Source organism: Bemisia tabaci, chromosome 1, assembly GCF_918797505.1.
Source record: "Bemisia tabaci chromosome 1, PGI_BMITA_v3".
NCBI lineage: Eukaryota > Metazoa > Arthropoda > Insecta > Hemiptera > Aleyrodidae > Bemisia > Bemisia tabaci.
This window is the reverse complement of record NC_092793.1, coordinates 74,624,938-74,633,847: the sequence shown is the minus strand read 5'-3', so window position 1 is coordinate 74,633,847 and position 8,910 is coordinate 74,624,938. Positions and strand designations below refer to the sequence as shown.

General features: G+C 39.2%; 1 protein-coding gene across 2 annotated transcripts in view; it reads left to right on the top strand.

Annotated features, from left to right (window-relative positions):
* Positions 1 to 616: 616 nt before the first annotated feature.
* LOC109033147 (carboxypeptidase E) overlaps positions 617 to 8,910 on the top strand; it is a 45,112-nt gene continuing 36,818 nt past the window's right edge. The window contains exon 1 of one of the 2 annotated variants that reach the window (XM_072306156.1): positions 617 to 795. The gene's annotated coding sequence lies outside the window, so the exon portion shown is untranslated. The remainder of the gene's footprint in view (positions 796 to 8,910) is intronic. The other variant, XM_019045610.2, reaches the window with a different exon arrangement.

Genomic DNA, 8,910 nt, shown 5'->3' with positions numbered 1-8,910 from the left:
CTTTAAATCAAATTACAATCAAAATTATCTGAGATATTGGCAGAGGAATATTCAAAAACTTTCCTGGAAATTAGTGATTTTTTGAAGGAAATCTGGCAACGCCTGAAGGCTCATACGGCGTTTTTTCTTAGCACGGCAGCATTTTCCTCCTGTTCTCTTTAGAAATCCGCTGATCCTAGAGGATTTCATTTAACATTGCTATAGTTTCCTTCTCTAAGGTGTTTCTTTCCTTGATAGCTTGATCCGACGTGTTTACAATTTCATCAATGGTTCGATTTTTGATCAATCGTTGAATGAAATCCTCGTCCTTGCAGAGGCGTTGGCGGATGGACACGGGGCAAGCGGATACGTGCGCGGACGATGAACGGGATCCCGGAGGAACAGCTGACCGCCGCGCCGCGCCGCGCCGCGACGTCCGATTCCTCAAGTCGACGCTGTTGCGTGGCGTCGCGCGCGTCGTTTCCGGACGCGCCAGGGCCTTCCGCGGGGGGCTCGCACGTCGCGCGACCTTGCCCGGCGCGCGGCGCGCGAGGAATCAATACCGCCATCATGACGTCACGCGGCCCGGCGTCGGCGCGCTCTGATGGCCAGATAGAGCATCGCGTCGCGAGCGAGTGATAACCACGGCGCGCAGTGATATTTGAAATTCGGTCCAACGTCACACGCGCCGTTTCTTCTTGGTCCTCGAGTTCGTCCTCTCCTTTCGTGGTCCGTCTTTAACCCTCGCGAGGAGTGATCGCCGCGCTCCGACCATGTGCGCCCTTTGAGTGCTCTTTGGATTACCAGATTTTTCCGGTGAGTTCCCTTTTCACAGCTCCATGGGCTCGCTCCCTCTTCCAAGTTTCTGCCGAATGATATTGATTGACAACGGCCATACGACCTCACCATGGTCCAGATGGATCCAGCTCAGCGGAGAGGAATCAAATCACCTTTTTCTCCTCTTTATCAAAAAATTAATTGCAAATAAACAAAATAGAACCTTAAAATCTCAAGATTTTCAGCTCAGATGATAGTTTTTCCCGCCAAAAACTCAGACCGCGCTGAAACTGAAACACTACTTGAAAGTTCGAATTAATATTTTTTTAATCTAATCTGGGGGAAAATATGACTGTAAACCTTTAATTCGATTTTTTCTTAGTGTGGCATACTTTGTCTCTGCCAAATTCAGCCCTTTGGAACGAAGTCACGTTTAGAGAAATCGGGTCATGTGTATATTCGAGCCTAGTTAGTATTTCTACTTTTTTTTACCGTAAAATCGAAGTCCATGAGAATCAAAACAAAGACTCGGAATTCATCTTTTTTTCTGAGGGTCCTGAAGGAGGAGAGGAGTTTTTATATTTCATGGGATGACAGCTCTGAAGTTATTGAATGATTTAACGGGCGAATCGAATAAATTATGAGAGCCAAAAATTAACAAGAAAGAATAAAATTACAAGACTTACCTATTTATATAACTTAGCTTCGGGGTGTGGGTGGATTTTGAATTTAGCGATGGATCAATTTTGGGATGAGATGGAAAGACATTCGTCTGCCATTCCATCAAAAAGAAGTATGTCTAACTACAATAGTTACAAAACGTAAATGAACAACAAATGAAAAAAATTATAGACGTGTGTTTGGGCTGATCGAAAGAAACGCGTGTTACTACGACTATTTCAATTTCAAAGAAGGGGGAATTGCATATCTACAAAATGAAGGAGAACATGGTCTAGTGAAGGGACTCTAACTCGATGTAGATTTGTTGAGAATAAGTTATTTTTTTATGAAGAAAGAGCAATTCAGGGGCTTGGAGGAAAAGGCACATAAGTGCAGTTTTTGCATTTCGAGAAATACGTGTTTGAAATTACAAAAATACATGGATCTTTACGGCGGAAAGAAAGTTCAAATCGACTTTTTGAAGCTTAAAAATTGGAATTTAGGACTAGTTTTACTTGAAATCATTAATATCTCAATTTTTTCAAAAACTGCACTTTTGCGCCTCGTCCTCCAAGCTCCTCAGTGGTTGTTATGAGGAACCAATTAAAATAACTCAAACCAAAGATAAAAATATCACAATGAACTGAGTTTAGAGGTGGGCTTTAAGTTGTAGGTAGAATTTAGCTCAGTTTTGAATATGAAGAAATTATCAGCATTGTTTTATAGTATATAGTAAGTAATTATATAGCAAGTTCAAAAAATGTTATCAGAGAAAAGGAAATCAAAGAAAGGTGGATGAATTTTCTTACACCTGACACTCGAAGCAGATGTTTTAAATTGGAAAACGGTCCGAGAGTGGCTAAAGGTCAAGCATCGTTACACAATTCTATTGATCGAATTTGGGATCTTATCCTCTTTTCCCAGAAAGTTGCTTTAATTGTGAAATCTTCTAACCCAAATTTGAAAATTCAGATACTATCCAGATTTCGTGTTCTGTTAGAAAGGACATTGTACCTGGCTAAAATTTCGTAATCTAAAGTAGGAATCTTAAATTAATAGAAATAAGTTTAATTGTTGCATCGACGTCCAATATCGGTCTGTCATCATTTAAACAGAGAGAAAAAAACCCCCAGCCTTCTAGAATTTCTGAAAAAGTGCAACTGACTTTAGCCAATCGTTTATTGCATAGATGGCGAGTAAGTAGTTATTTTTGTTAAGTCCTCACTTTCATAAAATCCCAACCACAAATCAATGGTAATATTAAGAGCTATGATCCAAAGATCTTAATATTTTGTAAGTACATTCTATTCAAATTAAATGGTACAGACTTGTTGCTAAGATTGAGTATGCCATATTTTTACATTTAATTAGCGTCGAATCCATGTGAGCAGACTGCAGCTGCCCAGCACATCCGATCTAGCGATCTGTCTTCGGGTAACCGCATTACATGATAGGAATCTCGTCTTACCAGCCTACCAGACACTGGAATTGAATTTTTAGACTTTCAGCCAGCGTAAGATGTTGAACATTGAGCTGTTGGTTCTGTAACTTGGTTAATTTTGAATTTTGTTCAATCAAAGGGAGGGGGGGGGGGGCTTACCGGCATTACTTCAGGTACTTCATCTCTTCATGCGGTTATTTATGTTACACCCCACTGGCGAAATTGCCCAGATCCCGGTTCGGTCCATCTACCCTTGGCCGTCCAAATTTTTTGTCCCGTCCATAGACAGGTAACCCCACCCCCGTTACCTAGACCCCGAACTGGCCGATGTTTTTGCCCATTCAGTGAGCTGATCAGCCCAAAGACCGGCCCACAGTGGATCGAGTCAATAGAAGAGGTCGGACAAAATTTGGAAAATTTAAAAGCTCATAACTCTGTTTACACAAAATTTTGAGGTTTTAAAAGTGGCTCCATTGGGTTCCTCGTAAAATTTCTTTCTGCAAGCATCTCTTACAATTTAAAATGTGACGAAATAAGCATAAAAATTTGCAGTTTTCAGTCAGAGATTTTATGCCCGATCTCTCCGATTGACTTGATCCACCGTGCGGCCTATCAAAAGTTTGAAAATCACGCAAACGAGCGGGTTTTTAATTATTTTAAATGCAAACCAATGTGCTAGTTCCTCAATGACCGACTCCAGACGAATTCTTCGCAAGATTTTGAACAAAACTCAAAGGTATCAAAACAATTTAAAGGTCGTGGAAATAAATTTTAGAATTTTTTACTTTTCTCAAAAGTTTTTAATGCAAATTAACGAGTTATTATTAAAAAAAAAAAAAAAAAAAAAAAAAAAAAAAAAAAAAAATTTGCCTTCATTTTTGGTATATTAGATGCGCTTGTTGCATATTCAAAAATTGGAGGCGTTTCCGCTTTACAAAGACTAAACTGAGTTGCCTGTAGCGCCTTCATGCAACTATTCGTGTTCCACGGATATGCGTGTTGCATGTTTAAAATTGAAGGCACTTTCGCTTCTCTCACTTCCTCAGGAATGTATGGGATTTACCGTTAGTCGTAGCATCCGAATAACAGGGTACTTATGTAGGGAGTGTATTACACGGAAAAAATGGTCTTGCTGCTTTAACAATTAAATTGTAAAAAAAAAAAAAAAAAAGTTTCCAGCATGTCTCAATGTAAATTTTATAATAAAAATGTTACTTTAAACACAGTAAGTAAGTTAGCATTTCTTAATTTTGAAAAATCTACATTGAGCCATGTCAGACACTTTTTTTCATAATTTAATTGTTAAATCAGCAAGACAATTTTATTCCGCGTACCATAGATAGAAACTCGAGGTCAGAGTATCTAAAGGCAATAATTGAATGGGTCATTCTTAAAATGACTTAAGCTCTGGTACGAAAACAAGAAAAAACACTATATAGGAACTATTATAATTGACCCGTTAAAAATCGAATATTTTATAATAATATGATTAAATAATTCATCGCTTTAATATTTCAGAGCTCTGAAATTTAGAATGGGTCAATTCAGACGTTTTTTACTGTTTTTCTTGTATGATCATTTCTGGCGCTTAAGTTCTTTTAAGAATGGTCAATTTAAGTCTCTATACCGATCGTGAGTTGACTGTAGCGCCTTGATGCAACTATTTGTGTTCCACGGATGTACGTGTTGCATGTTCATAATTGAAGGCACTTTCGCTTTTTTCGCCCCTTCAGAAATGAATGGGAGTTATCGTTTGTTGCACCTTAATAGCAAAGTGCCTATGCCTATGTAGAGAAACTAGGCATTATATAATCATAATCTTTTTACCAAAGAAAAAAAATATGCCGCACTCCAATTGGACCGCGTTAAACAGGATGGAACCAAGTCACGTCAGCTATTGCCAAAAATCGGGAAATTTAATTTTTTACATGAAAACGGTTGTGCGGATTTTTGTGCAAATTTCTATGAATTTTTTCCATAATACAAAGCAAATTCCTTTAAATTTTCAAAGAAATCCGCACAAACGTTCTCTCGTAAAAAATCAAATTCCCCTGTTAAATCTGGCAGGAGCTGATGTGGCTTGGTCCCTTTCTGTTTAACGCGGTCCAATTGGTCAACGAACTTCTAGGCTTCCATGGATTTTCTTATTCACAATTTCTGTAATCATTTCTGTACATTGTGTGATAGATATTCCCGCCGTTAATTATCCTTTCCTGTTAGTTTTATTCGTCTCTCCCCCGAAAAAACCAATTTATTTGATCGCTTTTGTTCACTTGGATACATTGCTCAGACTTTGTGTCCTTTCATTAGAATAACTCTGGACCACAAAGGTGGCTGTAAAAATAAATCGAAAGAGCTACATACGCGAATTCCCTTTCTTTATAAGTGCACACATCGAGCTCAGCTCCAAGCTAAATATAGACCTCCTCTTGATAAAATTCTGCGTAACTTTGTCCTGTGTTTTTTTACAAGGGTGTAAGTGGAGCCTCAAGTATCCTAACTGAGAGCCACTTTGTAGGATAATGGAGTGAAATATATTTTTATCAACTCGACTTATCTATTGCATATTCAGCCTCCGAAAATGAGTTTTGTTGTGGGTTTTTTTTTCGTTTTCTTTCTAATCCGAAAGTTTTCCGCGATGATTCCGCAGCGCCTGGTAAACACTCGCAACCCCCCCTCCCCTCCAAGCACAGGGTGCGGTGGTGGTAGTGCGCCGCCTGTCTCCGCCGTTGAGTAGAGTGGGCGGTGGATACGTGGGTTGCCGTGGCTCTGGTGCGGAGGCGGCCTCAATCACCCACCCCGATAAGCCTTTCCCCTGGCGGGGTTTTTCCCGCTGTCGTTTCAGCACTTTCAGCTGTGTACAGGGTGCGCATGATCTGGGCCGCGGCGAGAGCAAATTGTCACTCGCGCAGACAGCAAGTTTGGAGCCCCCTCTTCCGGACCGATGGGGAAGGAAAAGAAGAGAATAGAGAGGAAGAAGGGGAAGAAGAAGAAGAAGGATGAGATCATAAATAGAGGGAAAAAGAAGAGAAAGAGGAGGAACAAGGAAAAGAAAAGGTGACGAAGAGGAAGATGTGGAAAAAGAAGTGAAAGAACAGGAGGAAGAAGTAGGAAAAAGCAAATGAGGAAGGAAAAGAATAGAGAGGTAAAAGAAAAAGAGGGAAATGAAGAGGATTCAATAGAAGAATAGAAATATTACATAAATAAAAGAGGTGCGAGAAGTATTCCAGGTTTTTCATTTAATACTGATCTAAAACTGTGTCCGAAAAGTAAAATTGGGAAACATTTTGGTGAGTTTATATTTTCGGTAGTTGACAGAGATCTCTAATTTTTACCGAAAATTTCTTAATATGACCCTCTATTTTTTCCTTAATAAGCCCCCCCCCCCCCCAAAAAAATAGACGTTCGAAGAGAGGAAAAAATCCTTCTTAACTTATGATGTTCCCGCTGAAAAGAAATGTCATGCTTGCTATAAAGATGCCGTTTTCAATCTCCAAGCAGTGAGAAAAACCTGGCTATCGCGAAACTTGTTGCACACCCTATACCTATGCATACTTTAATAAACCCGAGAGCTTTTTGAAATATTGATGTCACCATCCGGATTTTCATCGAGGCACGGAAACGGAGCAGGTTTTGCTCCTGCGTTTGCGAGAACATCGGAGGTGATACCTAGTTTTTTACCTTAGCTCTCTCACAAAAGACTGTCGTCTCGGTACATTCTGGAAAAGAAGGGAATAATTAATTTGTCATGAGCTCTCATCAAGTCATCACAATCTCCAAATATCTCATCTGCAAAGTTTTTTACCCCTTTTTTCTCATCTTTATTTCTTAAATTTCCCTGGATGTCACTAAGCTCTCACTCTATTGATCTTGTTTCCTCGCCCCAGATTATATATCAAGAGTGTCCATTGCTACGAAAAAGTACCCATCTGGGTTTTTAATGTTGCAGATGTTTTCCGAACGTAAAAAATTTAGCGTGCCTTTTCTTCACACTGTAAAAAGTTTCTCTGACAATTTCCTATAAAACCTCTGGGCATATATTCTGGGGGAAAAGGGGGAGGGGAAGCACACATTTTCGTAGTTTTATCACCAAATACAATTGTCCAATTGTAACGAGAGTACATGTTGTATCAAATGTTGATCGAGAAGACCGTTACAGAACCATGATTTTAGCAGTGACAAATTAACTGCGATATAATTTGTGGAGCTGCTTCAGATTTGAATTGAAATAAACGATGCTCTCGTTAATTTTCACAGACGGATTTTTTTATCGACGCTCAAAATAGGTCGCGTTGAGCAATCATAACGAATTGACCAGGTAGGACTATTGTCTGATTAGAATGTAAAGCAGAGCTTCGGGAATTAAGATTATAGCGCTTAACAATTCACAAATCTTCTTAGTGAGCTTTGATGGCTGTGCCTCAAACTCTCGATTTCTTCGCACGTGAGTTTACCCTATTTTCTTTGTTAGTTTTTCTTTTTCAAATTTCCATAATTGATTGCCAATTGTCACAAATGATAATCTTTAGTTCTGATTTTAGAATGTGAGATTTTTGTGTTTCGGACTCTGTATTATATTTTAGAAAAAATGAAATCGTGGAATGTATGCACCCCTTGCATCCCTTTTTACGAGAGATATGCTTTTTGACAACAGATTCAGATTTTTTTCTCTCTTTTTTTTTGTAATTTCGTTACAAGTTGGAATTGTTTTGAAAGTTAAAGTGTAACGGTTCCTCTTTTTATCATTTGATGGCCACTGATGTCATTATCGAAGGATACCTGCACGGTTTCAATGAGTCATTCGACTGGGAAATGGTCTCAGATTAAGTATGCTTATTATATCTAATTTTTTTTCCGATTTCAATTTTAAAGTTCATTTGCTTCCTAGGCATGTAACGCAAGTTACCCTCTTTAAATGTATGTCCTCGAAATCATGAAAATGTCACTTAGTCACTTCATCTGCCGTAATGCCGGAAGAATGCCGTATGATCACTCGAATGTTGCCAAATTTCCTCTTGGAAAATATGTGTTTTTAAAGAATGTTATGAATATATTTCCTTGATACTCTCGAACACTTTAGATCAGATTAAGAACAATATTTTGAAAAATTGGGGAAAAAGTACTTAAAAGTTTTCCCGAAAATTCGGGAAAATTGAAAGATATAGGAAAAAGTCGAATTTTTCGAGTTGTCAGAGGAAATTTGACAACGTCTGAAGGCTCATGCGGCGTTCTTTCTTAGTACGGTAGCATACCCTTCTGCAAACTTAACTCGGAGAGAGTCTATCAAATTTTATTCTGTTAATCTGCAAAATACCCTCCGGTTCCCCTCCTACACCCACGAGAAAAAAGAAAATTTCCAGGTAATCAATTTAAGTCCTTCTTAGCTGAAATGCCTCGTTGTCGCTCACTAAGCCGAAAAGAGAGACCAAAAATAAATGCGAGAGAGGGAAAAGGAAGGGGAAAACAGCAGTAACATCTTGCAGTTTGTTGAATTGTCACACGAGGTCGCTAAATGTTGTTTTGGACATGCGAGGAGGCCGTTTTGTCAAACAATAAACACGCCAACTTGTCGCTCTTCTTGACGTCCACACACGTGCGGCTTCTTGTGTGAGTCGCGGCACGCGCGCTGGTAGTGTACAATTGTGCATTGTACCTGTAACAAGTGGGGCTAATGCATAACATGTTGAATGCTGCAAGCTCAAAAAATGTTCATGTTGAATATGCTCAACTGGAATTCTCGTCGCATCCACCACAGTGGCGTAACTACCATATGCCTGCCGCCACCGCCGAGCAAAATTTTGGGAAAAGAAAACGGGAAAAAGAGGGAGAAAAAGAAAAAGAAAGGAAAGAAAGAAGGAAGAGAGGGCGAGAGAGAGGCAGAAAAGATGAAGAAAGAGGAAAGCAAGGAGAACAAGTACTTAACACTCCCACGGGTGACTAAGTGTAATTTGCGACTAGATCTCAGACATGTCAACTGATTTTGCTCATAATTTTATAAACAAATTCTGAAAATTTCAAGAAAAAGTATTCATGACTTTCTCCAAAATGCCCTG